A 24,211-nucleotide genomic window follows, 5' to 3' on the forward strand; every position below is an offset into this window, starting at 1 on the left:
GAAACTGCAGGCCATTCAAGTAACTAACCAAACCGCTTTCCGCCTGGGTCTTTTTTTTTTTTTTTTCATCTGTTAAAATGAGAAAAAGTTGCCACGGGTTGGGGACTCATTCCTGAGGCAGGAGGATTGCTAGGAGTTCGGGGGCAGCGTGGGCTGGAGAGAGAACCCGAATAGGGTTTTGAGCTGCCTAAGGTGGGTGGCCGGGAGGCTTAGAAGGCAGTTCACACCTGTTGGTTACCACTAGCGATGACTCAGGTCGCGGTCCCCCTCCCGCCAGTCGCCCCATCCCCACCCCAGTGAGGACCTGCTGTGGACGAAAGGGTTGGACAGGGACCCCGCAGGCCGAAAGGGACCCGCGGGGCAGGGCAGGCTGACCCCGCCCAGGGCTGGAGGGGCGGCGCTCTGTCCGTTGCGCTCACGCCACCGCCCTCCAGGGCCACAGTAGCTGCCCGCCGCCGCGGGAGCCAGAGGTACTTGGGGATAGGGGACAATGCAGCGGGAGGGGGTCCTCGTTGGGATCCAGGGCTCCTTTAGTCTAGACCTGGCTGGGAGGTGAGCTTCGAGACCCCAGAGGCCCGGGTCCCCGCCTGGCCACCTGTTCCACAGGTGACAACTGCCTGCGCACCAATTCCGCGCCGTGGTCCCTCGGTCGCCGTCTGTACCCGAGCTGCGACCCGAAGTTGAGCGCGGCACCGGCTAGTCTGGCCCGGCTAGGGTTCGGAAATACCACCCCCCCCCCCGCAATCCCAGTAGCCCTTGGTGGGTGAGGTCCACCGGGGAGGGGGACGACCGCGGATCCGAAGCCCTGATGCCGAAGCGCTGTTCCGCGACCTTGGGCGCGCAGGAGTCCTGGGAGGCCGCGGCAGGGCGCGTCCGGCAGAGGACTGGACCACCGCGGGCTGTAGGGAGGGCTGCGCGCCGGGAGTTGGCGCTAACCTTTCCGGATGCTCCGGCTTCGGACCCGCCGCACAGGGAAGGGTCTTCAGGGGGAAGGAATAGCCTGGGGAAGAGCTGGATGGAGAGCAGGGGAAACTAGCATGGAGCCGCTGGTCCCAACGCTCGGTCCCGTGATCAGTACACTCTCGCCTGTCTTTTCCAGATGAGAACAATTGGGGTGGGATTGGAAGTCTGATGGCCTTGGAAGAGGCTGCGGCTGGGAGGTTTATCCTATCCACGCCTCCTCACTGTTAGGGCGAGCCCCCTTGCCTCAGTTTCCTTGCATGTCATATGGGACTAGAAGTTCTCATCTCCTTAGCTGATTACACGGAGTCTCTCGCCCGCTGGAGATTAAAAATCTTTCCGTGGACTCTCTCCTCTCTCACATTCACAGCAATCCAGCTGCTGCAACCCCACCCGACTCCGAAGTGCCCGCCTCTCCCCCAACACCGATCCGATCTTTCTGTTCTCTCCCCCCAAGGATGGGGAATCCGATACAGCAGGGCTGCACCCGCCATCACCCCAACCTCTGACCTTCCGCGGGTCCCTAAACCCACCTATGCGCTTCTTAAGCAGAAATCCCACAAAGGAAAATCCCTCAAATCCTAAAATGCACTGCAACAGGGAGGAGAGGGAGAGTTCTGGCCTTCTGGGGTTTTTTGTTTTATTGTTTTGTCTTTTGTTTTTGAAAGCGGTTCTCCAATGCCTCAGGTGCTGGTCCCTGCCTGGACCCTTCAGTATGAGGGGACCTACTTGGAAATTCTGTAAAAAGAGTTTGCTATGTTTCATTGCATCAGTTATAGCCCTACTGCGTCTAGGTTGGCAGGATTAACCCCCGAGAGAGGTTGTGCACTCCTGGGAGGAGTGATGAATGTCCCAGGGTGTGGGCAGGGTTGGTTGAAACTCTAGAGGCCACCGTGATTACCACATCAGCCCAAATCAGCCTGGTCTTGGTGGGAGTGGGAGTGTCCCAGTCCAGACCTTCAATGACCCAAAGTAACACCTTTGTTGACTGAGCTACCTCAACCGCCCTGTTTTTTGTTTAATGCATTTGTTTCTTTTAGCTACTGTTACTATTTGTTTTGTTTCGAAATGGAGTCTCACTGTGTAGCCCTGGCTGCCCTGGAACTCTATGGGGACCAAGCTGGCCTCCAACTCAGAGATCTGTCTGCCTCTGCCTTCAGAGTGCTGGAATTAAAGCCCCTCACTCACCCCCACCTTGATTCTGTTACATTTTAATAAATGCATACATTCATACATTGCTGGATTTTCCCGGAAAAGAATTAACTGGTCAATGTGTGAGAATAAAAATGTCTCACAGCTGGCTCTGCTGAAGGCCGGAGCCTTGGCACACTTCCTCAGACTGTGGGTGTATCTCTATTTTCCCTATAAATGAAACCGAGGAGTCAAACACTGAGCAGCCGGGGTGAGCTCTTCAGCGAGGGGTTTGTTTGCCTCTTGTCTGGTCTTCCGAAAAGGGTTCCTCCTCTATTGTCATTTAGCTTTCTACTCCTGCAGATACATGAACAAGTTTGGAGAGCTGGGGTTTTTTGTTGTGGTAGTTTGGCTTGGTTGTAGATTTAGTTATTTCACTTTCTGTGTATGAGCATTTTGCTTGTATATATGTGCATCCCACTGGTGTCTGGTGTCCTTGGAGGTCAAAAAGGGAGCCTGATCCCCTGGAACTGGAGTTGAGAGAGTCATCACCATGTGGTTCCTGGAAATCGAATCTGAGTCCTCTGAAAGAGCAGCAAGTGCTCTTAACTGCTAAACTGTCCCCAGACCGAGGAGCTGACTTTTATGGCTTTGTTTGTTTAGGTTTTTTGTTTGTTTGTTTGTTTTGAGGTAGAGTCTCAGGTAGCACACACAGGCTCCTAACAGCTATGTAGCCTTAAGGCTGGTCCTAAGCTTCCAATTCTCCTGCCTCCCCAAATGTTGGGACTATAAACAGTGCCCAGTTTTATGGGGTGCTGGGGATCAAACCTAGGGCTGCACCCCACCCCTCACACAGAACAGGTTTTTAATTTTGATTTGGCTTTGGGTAGGGGGTGAGAGGAGTGGGGGGAGTGGGGATGGGAGTGTGTGTTTACTGAGGGACTTGGCTACATTTAGAAACTGAGTGGGAAAAGCCAGAAAAGGTCTCTGCAGAGGCCTAGGATGAAGGAAGGGGGCCAGTCAATAGACTAAGGCCCCATGGGACCCAGGAAGTAGGAGGAAGCCAACCTACCCTGGAGGGAAGTAAGGACAAGACTTGGGAGAAGGGGCTGAGAGAGCCCTCTTTGAACTAGCTTTGAGCACATTTGGGGAGGGAATGAGACACCTCAAAGGCGGGCAGGACTTCTGCACCCCAGCTGAAGGGTATCCAGGGCTCCCTTGGTGCCGGCTGCCAGGGTTGGACTGACTGACTGAGTCTCCAGCCTCTGGAGTCCTCGTATGAGATAGCAGGTGTTGACAGCCCCCACTGACACACTGTAGACATGGAGAAATCCTCCAGGTGGCTGTTTTCCCTTTGGGAGCTTTGTGTCTGATACATTTCAAGAAGCAGAGCCCAACAGTACCAGTGTGAGTGAGTGCCCGTTCTCTCTCCCTGGGGACTTTTGTTTTGTTTTGTTTTGTTTTGTTTTGTTTTGTTTTTACGAGACAGGGGTTCTCTGTATTGTTTTGGAGGCTATCGGTCCAGCCCTGCCTCGAACTCACAGTGATCCGCCTGCCTCTGCCTCCCGAGTGCTGGGATTAAAGGCGTGCACCACCACTGCCCGGCTCCCTGGGGACTTTTATTTCCATCTGGGTAGAGAGCCCTACCTGCAGGGCTGGGAAAATGGCCTTTCTTTCCATTCCCAAGCCTGCGCTTCTCCCCTGGGTCCAGGTTCTCCCGCAGGCTCACTCCATCTGACGGTGCAGCCTCTGAGACCACACCTAGTGCAAACTGGCAAACGGGGGGCTTGGGCCACCATGGCTGGCAAGTGTGGAAACTTTCAAGTGAACCAATCCGGTGCTATACTAACTCAGGCTGAAACTTCTCCACCCCCTGCAAAACAAACAAACAAACAAACAAACAAACAAACACCTCTCAGTCTCGAGGCTGGCTTCCTCCAGCTTCTCACTGGCTTTTCTCTTCCCTTGGCCATAGGCTTCTCTTTTGGTCTGCTTGACCCCCCCCCCTTCTCTTCCTCTCTCCTCTCGTTGCCCTGTTCAGTCTGGACTCTACCAGATGCCTCTGGCTGTATTTTCTCAGATCTATAATAAACACCTTCACCACAATCATACCTAATAGTGATCATGTCCTCATGGGTGCTAAAAATGTACTCTGCCACCTAGCTAATCCACCCTTGTGTGTGTGTGTGTGTGTTTGGTTGTTTTTTGTTTTTTTGAGAGACAGGATTTCTCTGTGTAGCCCTGGCTGGCCTTGAACTCACAGAGATCTGCCTACTTCTGCCTTCCAAGTACTGGGATTAAAGGCATATTCGATTACCGCCCAGATATATTTTTTAAAATTCTTGCATGTGTGTGTATGATATGTGTGTGTGTATGATGTATGTATATATTGTGTATATGTATATTGTGTGTATACGATGTATGTGTGTATGATGTGTATGTATGATGTATGTCTGTATGTGTGTGTGTACAGTGTGTGTGATGTATGTGTATGGTGTGTGTGTGCATGATGTGTGTGTACAGTGTGTGTATAAAGTGTGTGTGTGTGGTGTGTGCATGATGGGTGTGTGTGTATGGTGTGTGTGTGTGGTGTGTGTGTGTGTGCATTCCTGTGTGGAGATCAGAGGAGGATGCTATGGAGTTGGTTCTCCCACCATGGGTATCCAGGACTGAACTCAGGTTTCTAGGCTTTCACAGTAAATGAAATGATGGGCTGTTTCCCTGCCCTGCTGCCTATTATTAATATTTTTATTTTAATTATGCAGGAACTAGGCAAAGAAGCATTCTACCACAGTTAGGTCTATTTCAATTAATTTGTAAGTGTGGGATGGAGCCATTGAAACAGTCTTGCGATGTGGTCCAGTTTGGTCTCCAGTTTGGTCTCCTCCTGACTCAGCCTCCCCAATGCCAGGATTACAGATGTGTGTTACCATGTCCAGCTTAATATATTTTCAATATTAAAAAAATTGTGTGTGTGTATGTGAGTGTTTCGCCTGCATATAGATATGTTCACCACATGTGTGCCCACCACATTCAGGGCCAGAAGCCCTGGAACAGACCCTTGTGAGCCTCTATGTGGGTGCGGAAAATCGAATCCAGTTCCTCTGCAGGTGTAGCCCGCGCTCTTCACTGCCGGGTCATGTCTCCAGCCCCGATTGTTTGATTCTCTTATTTTTCCCTTTTTGAGACAGGCTCCCGTGGCGTCCAGGCTGGCCTTGACTCACCTGAGGATAACCTTGAGGTTTTCATCTTCTTGCCCCTACCTCCCAAATGCTGGGATTAAGGTGTGTCCCACCAATGTCTACAGCACTGTGGATGAGACCCAAGGCTTTATCCACGCTAGGCACTCTACCCACTGAGCCAGAGCCCAGGCCGTGTTGTTTGTTTTTGGTTTTTTGAGGTCAGGTCCTCTTTTGTAGCCCTGGCTCTCCTGGAACTCCCAATGTAGACCAGGCTGGCCTGGAACTCACAGAGATCTGCCTGCCTCTGCCTCCCCAGTGCTGGGATCACAGGTGCGCACCACCATTCCTGGCAAGTGTAGAAACTTTCACGTGAACCAAATCCAAGGCTTTTCTGACTCAGACTGAAACTTGTAGATCCCCTTTGGTGGGTTATTGCATTGTCAGCCATGGTTTTATATGGTAAAGATTTTCCTACCATCAACCCAGCCACTGTCTGGGACAGAAAGTCTGTCCACACTCAGCCACCCTGGGTGGGGCTCAGTGAAGGGCAGGAGCCCAAGGTTATTGGGGCCTTACTGTGCTTTCACAGGGCATCACAGGGTGACCTCATCCTATCCCAAAGAAGCCAGTTGCAATTCTAGTACAGGAAAGGAGTAACCCTGGCAAGAACAGGGAAGGTGTTCTTGTTTTTTGTTTGTTTGTTTGTTATTGTTGTTTTCCAAGACAGGGTATCTCAGTAGCTATGGAGCCTGTCCTGGAACTCGCTCCATAGACCTAACTGACCTTGAACTCACAGAGATCTGCTTGCCTCTGCCTCAAATGTTCTAGGATTAAAGACATCTGCCACCACTGCCTGGCTAAAGGTGTTCTTGGGAAATCCAAAATATGTGTCCTCAGGTGGTGAGGTGGGCTATGGTAGTTACAATTGTTAATTAATCCTTAAATCCCAGCACTGGGGAGGCAGAGGTAGGGGGATCTCTGTGAATTCCAGGTCTGCCAAGGCTGTACAGTAAGACCTTGTCTCAAAATCAGTTTTGAGCAGGCATGGTTTTTGTCTTTGGATGGGGGTCAGTAGTTTATAAGCAGCATTCCCCCTGAATTAGTTACTGCATTTGATACTGAAGAACAGACAGGGTGACTCACTCATCACTTGAGGACTCTTTAGGCCCAGGTGTTACCTGCAGTGCTCCTAGTCTGCCTTAGGGAGTGACTGTGTCCTGAGTCAGTCCCCTCAAGAAGAACTGTGGAGTTTTCTAATCTTATTCTAATTGCAAAGAAATCTGTGCCCTATGACCTTGTACATAGCTCACCTTTCTGTAGGACAAATCCCCAGACAGGTTAGCTGCTACAGGGATTTGTGTGTGTGTGAGTGTGTGACTGAGGTCAGCTTCCAGTGTGTCCTCAGGAGTTGTCCCCTTGGGTGTTGTTGAGACAAGCACTGGCCTGCAGGCGCCAAATAGGCCAGACTAGGTGGCCGGGGAGCCCAGGGATCCTCCTGTCTGTTTTGTCTCCCAAGCTCTAGGATTACAAGCACACCCCAGTACACTTAGCTCCTTTTATGTGGGTTCTGAGGATTAAACTCAGGTCCTGGTGCTTGGGCAAGAACTTAATGCCTGAGCCTTCTCCCCAGTCCATGTTGTTGTTGTTTTTTTAAATAATTTATTTATTTTTATTTCATGTGCATTGGTGGTTTTGCTTGCAGGTATGTCTGTGTGTGGGTGTCAGATCCCCTGCAACCGGAGTTACAGACAGTTGTGAGGTGCCAGGTGCTAGGGAATCGAACCTAGGTCCTCTGGAAGAGCAGTCAGTGCTCTTAACTGCTGAGTTATCTCTCCAGCCCTCATCCTGGGAGTTTTGACAACTGTCTGAATGCTGTCTGCGGCTGAGCAGCACTGTTTGGGATACATACCATATGAAATGTCTACTTAGCCTACAGCCTTTCTAGAAGTCAGTGTTTAGGTTGTTGCCAATCTGATTGGGTGAGATGTTATCAGTTTGCCTGTCTCCTCCATTGAAAAGTATCCTTGGGGGCAGAGGATTTGGCCCCGTTGGTGGACAGCTTGCCTAGCATACATGAAGCTTGGTTTGGTGAAACTGGATGTGGTGGTGAACATGTGTGATCTCAGCACTCAGGAGGCGGAGTTCAAGGTCTTCCTCAGCTGCATAGTGAGTTTGAGGCCAACAGGGCAACTTGAGAAACTGTTTCAAAAGCAGCAACAAAATAACTATTCGTGGTCTTGCATAATTATTAAGGGTCATATTTTGCATGTGTTCAAATTGTTCCTTGTTCATTTTCTTTTGTGGTGGTCTTTTTAAATTCTGGGATCTCTTTATATTGTAGGAAAAAAACAGACCTTAGTGATTAGCCTTAACACTGTATTATTTATTTAGTTTGTTTTGTTGGTGGTGGTGGTGTTTTTTGTTTGTTTGTTTTTGGTAGGGTTTCTTTTAAACTTTTTGTTAATTATTATTATTCATTTGGTTTTATCAAGACAGGGTTTCTCTGTGTAGCTTTGAAGCCTGTCCTGGCACTGGTTCTGTAGACTAGCCTGACCTCAAACTCACAGAGATCTGCCTGCCTCTGCTGGGATCAAAGGCGTGCACCACCACCACCCAGAAGGGTTTCTTTCTATATTTAATTTCTCAATTAAAATGGTTTACTTTTAATGTATATAGGTGTTTTGTCTGCATGCATGCCTGTGTATCATGTGTGTGTCTGATGCCTATAGAGGTCAGAAGAGGGTGTTGGATCCCCTGGAATTGGAGTTACAGATGCTTGTGAGCTGCCATGTGGGTACTGGGAACTGAACCCTGGTCCTTTGCAGGAGCAGCTGGTGATCTTAACCTCAGAGTCATTTCTCCAGCCCCTAATTTCTCAATTACTAAATTAATTTCTACTCATTTTTTATGACCATAAAGTGTTTATCGTCATAGGTGTCCTTGGAATTCCCTCTTTTCTTTCTTTTTCTTTTTTCTTTTTTTGAGATAGGGTTTCTCTGTGTAGCCCTGGCTGTCCTGGAACTCGCTCTGTAACTCAGGTTAGCCTCTAACTCGGAGATCTGCCTGACTCAGCCTCCCAAGTGCTGGGATTAAAGGCCAGCACCACCTCTGCCCAACCAGAAACCCTTTCTCCCCAGTGCTGGGATTAACAGACGTGGGCCACCACGGCCAGCTGTCTTTTGACTACAAGATAGGGTTGGGTTTTGCTGAGATCTAACCTAAAAATCCTTTTCTAGGCTGGTCAAATGGCTCATTGGGTAAAGGTGCTTGCCACAAAGCCTGATGGCCTGAGTTCAATCCCGGGGACCACATGGTAGGAGAGAAATGACTCCCACGAGTTGTCCTGTGACCTCCACGTGTGTGCTGTGGCATACATACCCCCTCCCCCCACACACAAAATAAACCAAGTAAATAGATAATGTAACGTCTAATTAGAATCCTTTTCTTCCTAAAGATGTGTCAGTTCACATATAAATTTGGGGCCAAACTGTTTAAAAAGAAGCTAAGTAAGCACATCCGGTTTTCTCATGAGACAGCTGTCTCCAGTCTTCCCTGCCACATGGTGGTGGGAAACATTCTTTAGCCTCCCTGGGAGGGATCTTTCTTTTTAAAAACTGTGGTTCTAGAGGCTGGAGAGGCGGCTCAGTGGCTACAAGCACTGGCTGTCCTTGCAGAGGATTGGGTTCAGGTCCTAGCACCAACATGGTTCACGCATGTGATTCCAGTTCCAGGGATCTGATGCCCCCTTCAGGCATGAGGCATACATATGGTGCAAATACATACAGATAGTCAAAACACTCAGACACATAAAATAAAAATAAATAAACCTGGGGCTGGAGAGATGGCTCAGCAGTTTAGAGCACTGATTGCTGTCCCAGAGGACCCAGGTTCAATTCCCAGCACCCAGTTGTCTGAATTTCCAGGTCCATTGGATCCAGTGCCTTCACAGATAAGAAGGCAGACAGAACACCCATGCACGTGAAATAGAAATAAATAAAAATTTAAAAATAATAAATAAATCTAAAAAACGTATCAAAACTGTGCTTCTGCCATGCCTGGTGATTCACACTAGGGAGGTAGGAGCAAGTGGCTTTCTTGAGTTCCAGGCCAGCCTCATCTATGTAAATGAGCTTTAGTTAGCCAGAGATACATAGTGAGATCCTGACTCAAAAAAACCAAAATCAAACCAAACAAAACTGGCCTGAGTCAGCAAGATGCCTTAGAGCAAGATTACAGTTATGAGTAGCAACAAAAATAATTTCATGGTTGGGGTCAATACAGTACTAGGAACTGTATTAAAGGGTGGCAGTGTTAGGAAGGTTGAGAACCACTGTCTTAGCTGGTAGAGGTACCTGACTTGCAAGCTGATAACCTGAGTTCAGGTCCCCAAACCCATGTAGAGTTGTCCTCTGATCTCCACACATGCATGACCATTAGACACACACACACACACACACACACACACACACACACACACACACACACGGAAAGCAGATGTCTTAGTTAAGGGTTTTTACTCTATGATTAAAATTCATGACCAAAAGCAGCTTGGGGAGGAAAGGGTTAATCACATCTTTCAGCTTTGTAGTTCATCATCCAGGAACCTGGAACCTGGAGGCAGGAGCCTTGCAGAAGCCTTGGAGGGGTGATGCTTACTGCTTTGCTACCAAAGGCCTGCTCAACCTGATTTCTTTTCTTTCTTTCTTTCTTTCTTTTTTTTTTTTGTTTTTTGTTTTTTTTGTTTTGTTTTGTTTTTGTTTTTCGAGACAGGGTTTCTCTGTGGCTTTGGAGGCTGTCCTAGAACTCGCTTGGTAGTCCAGGCTGGTCTCGAACTCACAGAGATCCACCTGCCTCTGCCTCCTGAGTGCTGGGATTAAATCAACCTGATTTCTAATAGAATCCAGGACTACCTTGCCCGGGGATGGCCCTACCAACAATGGGCTGGACCCTCCCCCGTCAAGCACTCATTTAGAAAATGGCCTATAGGGTTGCTCACAGCCTGATCTTATGGAGACATTTTCTTAATTGAGGCTCCCTCATTTTAGATGACTTGAGCTTGTATCAAGTTGACAACACAAATAACAAATAACAAAAAACTCTGTGGTCCTAATATTTAGGAAGGAAGGATTTTCTTTTTCTTTGTTTCTTTGTTCTTTTCTCTTTCTCTTATCTAATCTGATTTTTTTTTCAATTAAAAAAGTTACTTTGTGAGCCCCGGTGTTGGTGGCTCACGCCTTTAATCCCAGCACTCCGGAGGCAGAGGCAGGCGGATCACTGTGAGTTCGAGGCCAGCCTGGTCTACAGAGTGAGTTCCAGGACAGCCTCCAAAGCCACAGAGAAACCCTGTCTCGAAAAACCAAAAAAAAAAAAAAAAAAAAGTTACTTTGTGGAGCCAAGCAGTGGTGGTGCACGCCTTTAGTCCCAGCACTCGGGAGGCAGAGGCAGGCGGATCACTGTGAGTTTGAGATCAGCCTTGTCTACAGAGCTAGTTCCAGGACAGGCTCCAAAGCTACAGAGGGAAACCCTGTCTCGAAAAACTAAAAAAAAAAAAAAAAAAAAAAATTACTTTATGTATATAAGTGTTTTGTCTGAAGTATGTATGTAGACCAGGTTCGTGTCTGTTCCTGAGGAGGTCAGAAGGCATCAGATATCCTAAGACTGGATTTACAGATGGTCATGAGCCACTGTGTATGTGCTAGGAGTCAAACCTGAGTCCTCTGCAGGAGCAACAAGTGCTCTTAACCAAACTGAGGCACCTCTCCAGGCCTTTCTTTGAATTTTGTATAGGGTCACGCCCTGGTAGTCCAGGTTGGCCTTGAACTCTAATCCTCCTGTGGCATCTCCAAAGTCCTGGGATCACAGCTGCTCATAGCCAACCCTGGCTGGCTTATGTGTGAATATAAAGATAAAATACTCTTTTTTTTAAAAAGATTTATTTATTATGTGTACCTTGTTCTGACTGCATATATGACTGCAGGCCAGAAGAGGGCGCCAGATCTCATTACAGATGGTTGTGAGCCACCATGTGGTTGCTGGGAATTAAACTGGAAGAGCAGCCAATGCTCTTAACCACTAAGCCATCTCTCCAGCCCAAGATAAAATACTCTTGCTTCCTCAACATTTATTTCCTGCAAAAAAAAAAAAAAAAAGAAGTGTCATTGGTCTGCCCTCCTCACCTCCTTCCTCATGGTTCTGTCTCATTTTAGCTGATACTATGAGCAGGTCTAGGGAGACTTCTAGAAGTTCTGCCATCTTTCAGGGCAGTTGAGGCACATAGCACATTTGTGAAGATCAGAGGACAACGTTCCTTCCACTGTTGGTTCCAGGGTTTGAACTCAGGCCATCAGACTGCACAGTAATCGCTTTTCATCTGCTGAGCAGTTTTTAGGACAAAAGCCAGGGCTCTGGTTATATCAGTGCTGTTAAACTCAACAAGGCTGCCTTTCCCAGCACACAGCTGAAAGGAGTAATAGTGAAAGCCAGGTTTACTTGACATGACCACATGGAAAAAGGAATAAAGAGGTTCAGTAACTCCCAGCTCCTTCTTGGGTTACCTACTGTCGTGGTATATAGGCTTAAAGGGTAGAAGAATTAGGGCAGGGGGAAAGGGGCATGCCTAGTGAAACAGTCCTGGTCAAGGTGTTATCTGGTGGGTCATGGGCCATATTGTAGTTGAGCAATGTGGACTTAAACCCTTGCTGTCATCGCTCAAGTGGATCAGTGTTGTTCCTCCAAGATGATGATCTCTGCCCCAAGGTGTAGACAGTTCCCTTCATCTGGGCATTGGTCTCTAGGTAGGGTGTGTGTGTGTGCATGTGCGTGTGCGTGTTGAAAGGGTCTCACTTCCTGCTTCAGCTTCCCATGTGCTGAGACTTAGACATGTATCACTATGACCCCAGTCACTAGCTCTCCTCTTTGTTTGTTTAGTTTCTCCTGCTTCTTTTTTGTTGTTGTTGTTGTTTTATCTGTTTGTTTGTTTTTTGACACAGGGTTTCTCTGTGTAGCCCTGGCTGGCCAGGAGGCTGGAGGCTGGAGGCTGGCCTCTAACACGGAGATCCACCCGCCCCTGTCTCCTGAGTGTTGGGATTAAAGGCTTGCACACCATGGCCCATGAAGCTTTATTTCTTATTTATGTGTGTGTATATATGATGTGTGGGGGTGCCCATGGAGGCCAGAAGAGGGAGATGGATCCCATAAAGCTGGAGTTTCCGATGGTTATACTCTACCCCATGTAGGTTCTGGGAATTGAACTGGGTGATCGATTTTCTGTACCCTGACAATAGTATAGCATAGTAAACCAGATCAAGTCAAATTGAAAAAGTAAAAGAACAGGTTGATTTGAGCAAAGCAACTCCTGTGTGTGTTCTCCAGCCCCAAGTTCGAGGCAGAAGTCACACACCTGAACTAAAGCAGGGAGCTTATATAGGTTGTAAGCAAGGGATGATAACATGTCTGCTACAGCTGGGTTTATACCCAAGTATGGTCAAAAGCTTGGGCGGGGGTTTGGGCCACCAAGAATGCAGAACTGGGCTTTTTGGTGCCTTCCCTTTGTTGGGGATTCTCTGAAAGGACAAAGTTGGAGAAAGAGAGACAGGAATGGGGCCTTCTGGATTAAGCAGGACAGTTACTGCTGTGAGCTGGAGGTTCCAACCAAACATCCCAACCTTTTTGAGTATCTGGCTACTTTCTGTTGGCATGGGACCAAAGTGGGGAGTTGGGCGTTGGTGGGCTCGTGCTCAGTGGGAGGTATGGGTGAAGAAGCCTCACCCTGGAGACCTCATGAGTCTGTTCTGGAAGGAAGCAGATAAGACAAGCCACTAGGAGAAGAGAATAGGTTATTACCACCGGCCGTATAAACGAGGCTGGCTATGGGGAGAGCGAGGACTCCCAGAGAGAATGGACCGAGGTGTGCCCTGGCTGTATTGACAGAGTTCTTCATACACGTTCTGGAGTGACTCGATATTAGTTTCCACTAGGCCAGGTTCCTTGACGCAGAAGCAGCACTGTTTCCCTGGGAACATGCAGGTGTCTGTAAAACAGCTGGATCCGATTTACACCTTAGTATCTTAATAAAGGCTACGGATTTGTGCTAAAAAACATGAACATTTTCCTGTGTCTAGAGAGCCTGGTTTCAGCCCAATGCGACATACTTTAAGTCTGTACTTAGAAGACAACCAGAGGAAATTTAAAATCTTGACCTTGTGACTGAATAGTAAGTAGTCAGGGCTCTATCAGTTTATCAGAACTCCATTCATCAATGCTAAAACTCTGAACCTCTGAAATGGCAGTGTCACGATAGCCTAGAAAGGGGACAGAAATCCAAAACGTCTTTATACACCTTAAATCATCTACTTATACCTTTACAACTTGCATTTATGTATCTTAAATCATTTTCTGTGCTCCTTTAGTGGAAAGTTACAACTGAAACCTGTTTATCCTTTACTATGAAACATGGGATCAAGGCAAACCTATCTGTGTATTTTAGCAAGAAACTGAACTAATGAGTTTCCAGAGTGGTTGTAGCCTTGGTGGTGGCTGTTAAACTGGCAAAGCGATCGGTACCCTAGTCATCAAACATGGTCAGATCTGAGAAGGATAAATTTCACCTGAGTAAGCAGAAGTGCAATACCGAGTAGTTTCCGAATCTATTAAAAAGGACAGGGATTTATGGGCTACCTAGACAGCAGCCCCAGGTTCCTCCCTGGGGACAGAGGTCTCAGGGAAGCATCAATTTCTGCTGCCAGGCAGCAGACCTGACAGACCTTCCTGTGGAGTAGGAACTTGAGGGGACCAGCCTACCTTGTCTTGGCAAAGTGGGGTTATCAATTCCCCAGTGTCCTTGTCCACTGTCTGAACAGGGACTTTGCAGCGGTTTTTATCTGTTCCGTGACTTGATTTGCTACATTTAAAGCAAGCTCCAGGTGGAGGCTCCTCTGCCCCCATCCGTCTTCTTTAGAGGAGATAGGGTGTCTCCATCATGGAAAGCTTCTTTATTAAACATTTTAAATGCCATATTCTCAGATCTCTGAAGTGTTTGAGGACAGTTATCTGCTTATGACATCTAAACTAGACAAATTTTTGTTTCTAGTTACTTGTTTTAGGTTTAACTTCGAAAACATATGAAAAGTTAAATCTGAATATATCAAAGAATTTGATCCTTAATGAGACAACTGACTACTGTATGTTTTATAAGATTAGGATTTTATAGCTTTATCTGTGTTAAGGTTAGCCTTAAAAAACTAATTTTTGAATGGAAGCTCTTTTAATGAGACTTTCATAGTACACCATTATAGAACAAACAGTTTTCTGTATGACATAGTTTACCAAACGACCTACAGCTTAACACTATTAGTAAAAGCAAGAATCTGCCTGAACAGACCTTAGGTAAGGAGAGACCCTTTGTCGGACTGCTGAGGTCACCATCTCGCTGTATCATAAGATGAGGATACCCCAGTCTCTGGTGTTCAGCTGTAGAACATGGGACTCTTAATCTCAGGGTCGTAGATTCGAGCTCCACCTTGGGCACCAATTGAAGGCAGGGTTTAAATGAGTTCACCAGACCCATGATAAATGATAAATAGATGTTTTATTGGGGAACAACTTATACAGATAAGAGTAAATAACCACTTCTGCCTGCGTGCTCCAGAAGATGCAGTCTCTGTCATTCCGATGCTCTCTGCCATCCAAGAGAGCATGCGTCCACAGCTCCTCCATCTTAAAGGGGTCTTGTTCACACCTGAAGCCACTCCCAAAGGGTGTGGCCACTACTACAAGTTCACTGGCAAGGCAAGATGTCACTATACAGCTTGTTCCTAAGTTTTTATTTCAAAAAACGAACAACCATAATTTGTAGAAGGCAAAACCAAGTTTCAACACTAAACAATTCAGTGTCTCAAAAATCAGTACCAGATTACTCTTTTTGGGGGGGGGTTGGTTTCGAGACAGGGTTTCTCTGTGGCTTTGGAGGCTGTCCTGGAACTTGCCCTTATAGTCCAGGCTGGTCTCGAACTCACTTGCCTGCCTCTGCCTCCCGAGTGCTGGGATTAAAGGCATACGCCACCACTACCCGGCAAAAAAACCAGGAGGGAGAAGAGAAGGGAGGTGTCCACCTGGGTCAGCCAGAGCCCTGTGGAATACAGCAGCCTAGAACTTAAGCTGTGGGTCTCCCAGGCTGCTGGGGGAGGGGAGAGAGCAGGAGAGATGTCCATATGGGTGCAGAGGCTGCAGGAGCCAGACAAGCAGACATGTCCCCACATGGATGGCAATGCCGGGCAGAGGGAAGCAGCAGCTAAAGAATTGGACTCTAGAATTTGGAATCAAGTTTATAGACAGATGATCCATATAAAGCTTATTGAGGGTTGGGCCAGTAGACGCTGTAAGGGAGAACAGCTGTGTGCTGGGCACGAAGCAGCCCTGACTACCGCGTCATAACAGAAATGGACGGGACACTTACGCAGTTTAGGGTGAGAGCGCAGACAAACAGATCGAATCTGTTGTGGGTGGAGCTAGCAGGTAGGATCCCAGCATGGCCAGACCAAATCCCAGTAGAGCCTAGTGAGTCTTTGGCAACAATGAAAAGATTCTTTTAAAAAAAGTGAAGTGGGTACCTTTTGGCCATCCTTGCCAAGGTATGCCACTTAGAGAACACACCACATGCAACAGAGTTAGTGCAGGGAGTTTATTGAAGAGACAGGGAGAGTGAAATAGCCGAGTTGGAGACTTGAGACAGGCTGGCAGATAGACAGAACAGGGGAGAGCCAAGAGAAGGGGGGGGGGGTGCCAGTGACTCGGGCAGCTCAGTTGGGGCAGAAGGCTCAGGGTCAGTCCCTGGGTGAAAAGGCCTCTGGAGCTGCCCTAACTCTGGCCAACAACACCTGGGCAGCCCAGCCCTGGATACGGAGAGAGGCGTGGGAGTGCGGAGCTCAAAAGCCCTGGATAAGGGGGCTCAAACCATTTGTTTTGGGTGTACGGTAGGAGACAGCCCGTTTTGGATACATTTTGCAGCAGACACCCCAGGGTGACTAAGGGTCCGGTTTAGACCTGCTGTTGTCCATTTCCAAGCCTGTGTGGGAGACCAAAGACCAGGACAAGTTAGGCAGTATTATCCCAGGCTGGGGGAGGGAGAGCAGCAGCAGAGCAGCCTAATTAAAAGGGAAGACAGGAGAAAACTATTGTGTGCTGGCTTCTCCCTGATTCACTGCCAGCAAGAGCATCAAGAACTCCGCCATGCCTCCCCTGCCATGATGGACACCACCTCCTCACGGTGTGCGCCAAAACAAGCCCATGAACTGCTTTTTAGGAGGTATTTGGGGACTTATTTTAAAAAATAATAATACAGTGACTAATGTCTATTTTTAAGTTATTACAGAGAGGCACAGTGTGTGGTCCTGTCTAGTTCTCTCTTCTTAAGGGTCATAGTCACAGGCCGGGGATGCAGCTCAGTTGTGCATTGCTTGTCTGGGATGCAGGAAACCCAGGGTTCCATCCATAGCACCATATAAGCCAGGTATGTGCCTGCAATTCCAGTACTGTAACTAATAAAAAGAGGTAGACACAGAAGGTTCGGGAGTTCAAAGTCATCCTCAGATACATAGAGCTAGACAGGGCTGCAAGAGACCCTGATGCAAGAAAAAAGAAAAAAGAAAAAAAAAAAAAGAAAAAGCAGCAGCGCCCCCCCCTCCAGTTCCCTCTTGTCCTCTCGCCTCCAAGCACACATATTGTGATTATTCATGCGCATATACACACGCACACAATTGAGCCAGAGGATACTCCTGGGCAAATCCTAAGTTTATAAAAAGGTTAGTTTTCTAAAATTCTCTACAAGACCATCACGACTTCACAGACTTAGCATTTCCCGTAGTTACATATGTTATAATAGAAATGTCCGGTTCCCAACACCTTTGTTTCTGTGTGACTTAAGTCACAAAATTACAGAATTCAAGCTCCCCTGTCACACCAGCATGTGCTCAAATACTTCACCAAGTCTGCTCGTAAAGGACCCCAAAGACAGATGGCGGACACGCAGTTCCATAGAGCTCCAGACTGGCTTGAAACTGACAAGGAGAAGGGGGGGGGGGGGCGGCAAGACCTGATGTGCACCTGGTAGGGAAAGCTCACCAAGTGTCATCAGGACCCACGTCGTCAACACTCACCTCTGCTGCTCTGGCTATGGGGAGACAGCTGAGAAGCCAAGGCCATAGGAAGAAAAGCCTGCAGTAGAGACCCTGGCTGCTTTGTAGGTGACTTTCACCTAGTTTGATCTCCCAAAGTTGTCACTGGTATATTTAGGGTGAAAGAACAAAACAAGGGGTTTAGTGACACCTCCAAATCTGTTGCCAAGGTACTGGTGTGCACTTTAGTTGTAAGTGGAGGGAGAATGGGGGGGGGGGAGAGGCTACACAAAGGGGCAGCCTGGTTGAGATGTGGTCTGCCTGGTGTTCCAATTCTGCTTCCATAAGATGGCTGGGGAAAGCTCACCTCCCTTGCACTGCCTGGCTTTATTCCAAGTTGACTCTGGGCAAGGTTAGAGACTGACTTCTGCCCTTGTGCCTGCAGCCACAGAAAAGGAGATGGGCACCAAGTGAAGGTAGAGATGCCAGGCATTCATCTTGCTTGTAGCTAACCTAATGATCCTAAGCAAGGAGCCTATGCTTTTGGTAAAAGCAACTCCTAGCCATACGGGAATACTGGCGTATTTCTGAGAACCATGGGCTCGTTCCTAGGGAACTAGGACCCTAGGACCCTGGGAACTTGATTACTGCCAGATCTGGCCCAAACCAGTGGCTTTTAGAACTGATTGGACCACAGAGGGAGGGAGCCATTCCTATTTTTTCTTCCGAGACATGATTTCTCTATGTAGTTGTGGAGCCTGTCCTGGAACTTGCTCTGTAGACCAGGCCAGCTTTGAACTCACTGAGATCCACCTGCTTCTGCCTCCCTAGTGCTGGGACTAAAGGCATGGGCTACCACTGCCTGGCTTCCTTTTGACTTACAAATGGAGCTCAGCCTTGAACCATCTAAGTAGCCACATGGTAAAAGGGTGGGGGAGGGGAGAGAGGCTTCAGAGACTGAAGCCCAGAGTGCCTGCAGAACCTGCCTAGGCTCTGACCTGCACTGGGAAAGTTAACCATTCTGAGTCAGGACTCCAGAATTTCCAGTCACCCAACAGAACCTCATGGTTTAAGGGATTACACTACCACACCTGTCCTGTTTTATTTCTTGGTGACTCAAGATATCAATGGTACACCTTTTAAACAGGGTATATTAGATAAATGTCAAAAACAGCCGAACCAGCCAGGCGTTGGTGGCACACACCTTTAATTCCAGCACTTGGGAGGCAGAGGCAGGTGGATATCTGTGAGTTCCAGACCAGCCTGGTCTACAGAGCGAGTTCCAGGATAGCCTCAAAAAACAAAACAAAACAAAACAAAAAACCCAGAGAAACCCTGTGTCGAAAAACAAAAACAAACAAACAAAAAACCCACAGCTGAATCACCCTTCATTGCAGTCAATATTTGCAATTTATAAACGTACTGAACTCTTACCGTTCGTTTCTTAGCTTTTACTCCTCAGGGGAAGGTGGTGCAGTCAGCCAATGGGAGGGGTCCACTCCCACTTCCTTCCTGACTCTCTTGCCAGGTTTTTCAGGGTGTTTGGTTTTGGCTTTGCTGGGGTTTGAATCTCACACCTTAAATGCTCTAGTCAAGTGTTCTACCAAGAAGTGGTTTCCTTGTGGTTTGAGATAGGGTCTCATTAGGTAGCCCTGGCTAGCTGGAAATCACAGAGATCCACCTGTCTCCTGAGCTTCTGGGACCCTGGGCTTTAATATTCATGACATGTTACTATGGGCCTGGGAGTCTGGAGTCAGCCTGGGCTTTGATATGTAAGCAGTTTGGTTAAGAGCACTTGTTGCTCCTGCAGAGGACTCAGGTTTGACTCTGAGCACCCACACAGAGGACTCACGTTTGACTCCGAGCTCACGACCATCTATAAATCCAGTTTTAGAATATTTGATGCAAGGCAAGACAATAGAAGGGACTTCCAGCATTCCCAGTTTCCAAGGAATGACTTCTGTCTATCCACCAGCAATCCCTCAGAATTTCTCCTGAGCTGAGGGACTGGGACCTAACTGGGAGTCAGAGGGCAAGTTTCTCCTTCCAGTCTCCTTCCACCGTGCGGGTTCTGGGGACTGAGTTTGGGTCGGCAAGGACCCCAAAGACAGATGACTTCTGCCCTTGTGCCTGCAGCCACAGTAAAGGAGATGGGCACCAAGTGAAGGTAGAGATGCCAGGCATTCATCTTGCTTGTAGCTAACCTAATGATCCTAAGCAAGGAGCCTATGCTTTTGGTAAAAGCAACTCCTAGCCGTCGCACCATTACCTGAATCGTCTCTCTGGCCCTCAGTCAGTCCCTTCTGTTTTTAAGTTTGAGGACAATTTTATTAGAGTTTAAAAGAAAAACACCACAGGACAGGCAAGGTGTAGATCTTAGCAGCTGCCCAGAGTACTGAAAGAATATACTTGCTTCAGCACCAGAGAGCAAAAGAAACAGTTGCATTATTCCGAGTGAGGACGCAGAAAAGCAGATGCCCTCAGCCAAGCCTCGTGACTACTCGACTAGTAGGACTGCCCAGAACTTTCTTCAGATCTACCAAAGCAGTGGTGCTTCTCCTTAACCTTTAATTATCTAATTTAGCTCCCTATCCAAATTAATAAAATTTTCCTGGGCCAGCAATTAACAGCTTTTTTGTTTGTTTGTTTTAGAAAGGGTCTTGCTGTGTAGTTCTGGCCAGACTGGAACTTTCTGTGTAGACAAGGCTGGCTTTGAACTCACAGAGATTTATCTGCCTGTCTCTGCTTCGAAGTTAAAGGTGTGCACCACCACACCCGGCCTGACATTGGATTAGAGGCCTGGGTTCTAGGTCTCTGTTGAAGGACCTCCTCCTCCTACACTGCTCTCGTTACTGTGGTTGATGGTTCTTCAATCCTCTCAGAGGGTACCTGGTTTCAGGGGCTGGGGTCAGCTATATTATGGTGTTGAAAATCAGGAGCTAACACGGACGTGTTACAAGGTGAACTTAGTTCATGGCTGAGCCAAACTTAACAGTTCCGCTCCTCAGGCATAGAAGAATGTAAGCCACGCTCAGCGGCAGCAGGAAGGGCCCTCTATAGGTCCTTCATGACCACCCTCAGTGGCAGCAGGAGGGGCCCTCTATAGGTCCTTCATGACCTTTGTAAGCAAGCAAACCTTAAACAAAAACAAAACTTTTTGCTGTTAGAATTTAGCATAAGCACATTGTCAAAGTTTTTGACATCGTTGTGATTTGGCTGGATTCAGAAAGCCTCGTTTTCAAGTCAAGTCGGCATAGTTTCTCAGATGGTCTTTGTGGTCTGTTGGTTTGAAAAATGGTCTCCACAATAGGAACATAAGTCTTATTTCACCTAAGAAAACCAAGTACAAGCCGGGTGGTGGTGGCGCACGCCTTTAATCCCAGCACTCGGGAGACAGAGGCAGGTGGATCTCTGTGAGTTCAAGACCAGCCTGGTCTACAAGAGCGAGTTCCAGGACAGCCTCCAAAGCCACAGAGAAACCCCGTCTCGAAAAACAAAAAAAGAAAAACATGAAAACCAAGTACAAGCATCAAGACCCTGGGAACATGTCTGGGAGCTGTAGAATAGGAAGAATGGAGGCTCTGAAGTAAACTAGCCCATACTAAATACTAGTGAAAGCAGAAATGGTGGAGTAAGACTCTAATAAACTGCTTCTAGTCAGCAGCCCTTTGTCGGGTTCAAAGGAAACTCCATTTCCCCAAATTCTGGCAGTTAGACAAAAGCATTTCTCAGAACTTGAAAGGCCAGTTCCTCTCTACCAGAAGGAGCCATTTCCCTCATCCCTGGCTGAAGGAACATGTGGCTACCTGTTAGCATACCAAAGCCCATGCTGGCCTCCAGGCTCCCACAGTATCACAAATACCTATTCCACATTTCAAAGTTCCTGCTGACATCTTGGCACTTCTCAGCTCTCCTCTCCTACCCTTCCCCAAACCTCTCTAGCTCAAGGGCTTCTCTCTCTTCCCTGCTATTTTGGCTGTGTTCTCTCTTTAGCTCCCGCTCTTTCTCACACTCTCTTCCTCTTTGTCTTCATTAGTCACTCTCCCCCTCTCTCCCTCCTTTCCTGTCGCTCTGCTCCTGCTTCTTGCATGGCCAGGTCCAGTCTGCTGGCTGTGTTCCGTTTACTACTCTCTCTCGCTCTGCTCTGGACTCTTCCAGATGTCTCTAGCTGTTCTCTCCCTCATAGCTGCAATAAAAACCTTCCCCTAGGCCTGGCAGTGGTGGTGGTGCATACCTTTAGCCCCAGCACTTGGGAGGCAAAGGCAGGAGGATCTCTGTGAGTTCAAGACCAGCCTGGTCTACAAAGTGAGTTCCTGGTCAGCCAGGGATGTTACACAGAAAAACACTGTGTTTTTTTTTTTTTTTTTTTCTTGGTTTTTCGAGACAGGGTTTCCCTGTGGCTTTGGAGGCTGTCCTGGAACTCGCTCGGTAGACCTGGCTGGTCTCGAACTCACAGTGATCCGACTGTCTCTGCCTCCCGAGTGCTGGGATTAAAGGCATGCACCACCAACGCCCGGCCTGAAAAACCCTGTCTTGAGGAAGGAAGGAAGGAAGGAAAGAAGGAAGGAAGGAAGGAAGGAAGGAAGGAAGGAAGGAAGGAAGGAAGGAAGGAAGCAGGGAAATGGATTCTCCATGATTAAGGGGAAGGCTTTCTTTGTGGATAAAAGAAGTGTGTGGGGGCATCCAGAGGCATCTGGAAGAGTCTGGAGAAAGCAGCAGACTGACTGGTCATGGCCAGGGCTATCTGCAAGAGAAGCGAGGAGAGCGGAGAATAGCAACAGAGAAACATGGAGAATAGCAGGGGAGAGAATAGCAGGAGGAGCAGTGAGTGAGGAGAGGAGAAACCTTCCCATTGCACATGGAATGAAGGCCACCTGGGAAGATGGAAGGGTGTGAACACCACAGCCCAGGGGCCAGCCTCATAGAGGAGGGGGTGGTGAGGGCAGGTGAAGAGCCAGCAAGCTAGCTTTGGGATGTTTAACAAGCCCATGTAAACGGGCTGAAGGAGCCTAGAGGCCAGCATGGACTTTGATCATCTGATAGGTGCCATAGTTGTCAATAGACAGCCGTGTGTTCCTTCTGCCACAGGCCTTTTGGTGGACCAGTTCCTAAGGAATGCTGGCTTCTCCTAAATGCCAGAAATCCTTCTAGAGCAGCTGTTCTCAACTTTCCTAAGGCACCCTTTAGTACAGTTCCTCATGTTGTGGTGACCCCAACCATACAATTATTTCCGTTGCTACTTCATATTATATTATTGCTATTATGTAATACATATAATTATATGTATATAAAAATATAATATTGCTATTATTATAAATTGTAAATATCTGATATACAGGATGGTCTTAGACAACCCCTGTGAAAGGATTGTTCCACCCCCAAAGGGGTCGCAACCCAAAGGTTGAGAGCCGCTGTCTAAAGTCCACCTTGAGCTGAGCCTAGTCTCAATTTTAGACCAAGTCAGTAACAATAGGTCTGCCCTTTTGGGAGGAAATATGGGGTATTCTTTGGGCCTGACACATTCCATTCTTCGCTCCTTTATTTTTTATTTTTTTAAAGACAGGATCTCATATGCCAGGTCAGCCAAAGACTGCCCTGCCCAGCAGGGCACAATGGGGGTCGAGCTCACGGGAACCTGGAATGACGGAACAAGAGACAAGAGCAGGTGGCAGCAAGACAACATGGCCGATCAAGCTGCGTTTAATGAGAATTCTGTGCAGGCTTAAATAGGGGAAATGAGGGAGGGGTCATTGCCTGGTAATCGCCGAGGAGTGTTCTTGGTCACACCCGGTTAGGGGTGTGTTTGAGGGGTGTTGATAGTCTCAGACCACCACCAAGGCTGAGCAGCAGGAATGAAGATAAGAGGTGTTAGCAGGGTAGAGGACCGGGTGAGTTGCTAAATAACCTAACTGTAGGGAGGAGAGTTATGAAGTAATCTAACTGTAGATTGCTATCAGCTATTCCTGTGAGCCCAGGTTCTTCTGTCAGGAGGTCCCTCAGCTACCTCAGGATATTCTTTCTCTAAGCTCTCTTCCTGTGGGGGAAGGCTGGATGGGCTGTTCGCAGCCTTTAAAGTTTATACAACGATTGCTCCCGGCAAAAGATGACGTTGAGTTTCTCATCTTCCTACCTCTAACTCCCAAATGCTAGAAGTAGAGGCATGTGCAACCATGCCTGGTTTGTGTGGTGCTGGGAATGAAATCCTGAATTTCATGGATGCTGAGTCAGCACTCTGTCAAGTGAACTACTTCTGCAGCCCAGCCCCCTGTGTGGGAGCATCATCTGTAGTGTCCCTGATGGTCCAGGAAGCACAGCGGAATCAGAGCTTTCTTTCCTTGTCCTGGGTGAGCCCCTGCCTAGGTCTCCTACGGTTGCCTGGACCCTGGATACTGCAAGGGACCCACGGCTCAGGGAGGTGACGTGTCCTGTGGCATGTGTCCTGTACACAGCCTTGCTGGGAAGAGGCACTGAAGTGGGCTGGGGGACTCTGGGACACCTTAGTCCCTGTCTAAGTAGAGCAGAAGGCAATAGGAAGGGAACTTGTCTTGACTGCACCAGAAGCAAGTGTGATCACGGCATGGGAATTGTGTGCTCTGATGTTCGCTCTTGAGAGCTGGGGGACGATGATGACGACGACACAATACTAAAAAGAGGGCCAGTCGTGGTCAAAGCTGCTTCCTGGCCACATGTATTACTGAGCTTGGAGACGGGAGTGAGAGGGCCACTGTGTCCTCCATGACCTTAGAGAGTGTCCCATTTGAACGAAAAGAAATAAGGAAGGAAGGAAGGAAGGAAGGACAGACATACCTGCTTCTAGGTATGGTAGAG

At 47.9% G+C, this 24,211-nt stretch overlaps 1 protein-coding gene across 1 annotated transcript in view; it reads left to right on the forward strand.

The window, feature by feature from the left end:
- Nucleotides 1-347: 347 nt before the first annotated feature.
- The window catches only part of A4galt (alpha 1,4-galactosyltransferase (P blood group)), a 30,828-nt gene continuing 6,964 nt past the window's right edge, over nt 348-24,211 (forward strand). Inside the window, exon 1 of the mRNA XM_005067039.4 lies at nt 348-470. The gene's annotated coding sequence lies outside the window, so the exon portion shown is untranslated. The remainder of the gene's footprint in view (nt 471-24,211) is intronic.

Source organism: Mesocricetus auratus, unplaced genomic scaffold (genome assembly GCF_017639785.1).
Source record: "Mesocricetus auratus isolate SY011 unplaced genomic scaffold, BCM_Maur_2.0 Super-Scaffold_100010, whole genome shotgun sequence".
Lineage (NCBI taxonomy): Eukaryota > Metazoa > Chordata > Mammalia > Rodentia > Cricetidae > Mesocricetus > Mesocricetus auratus.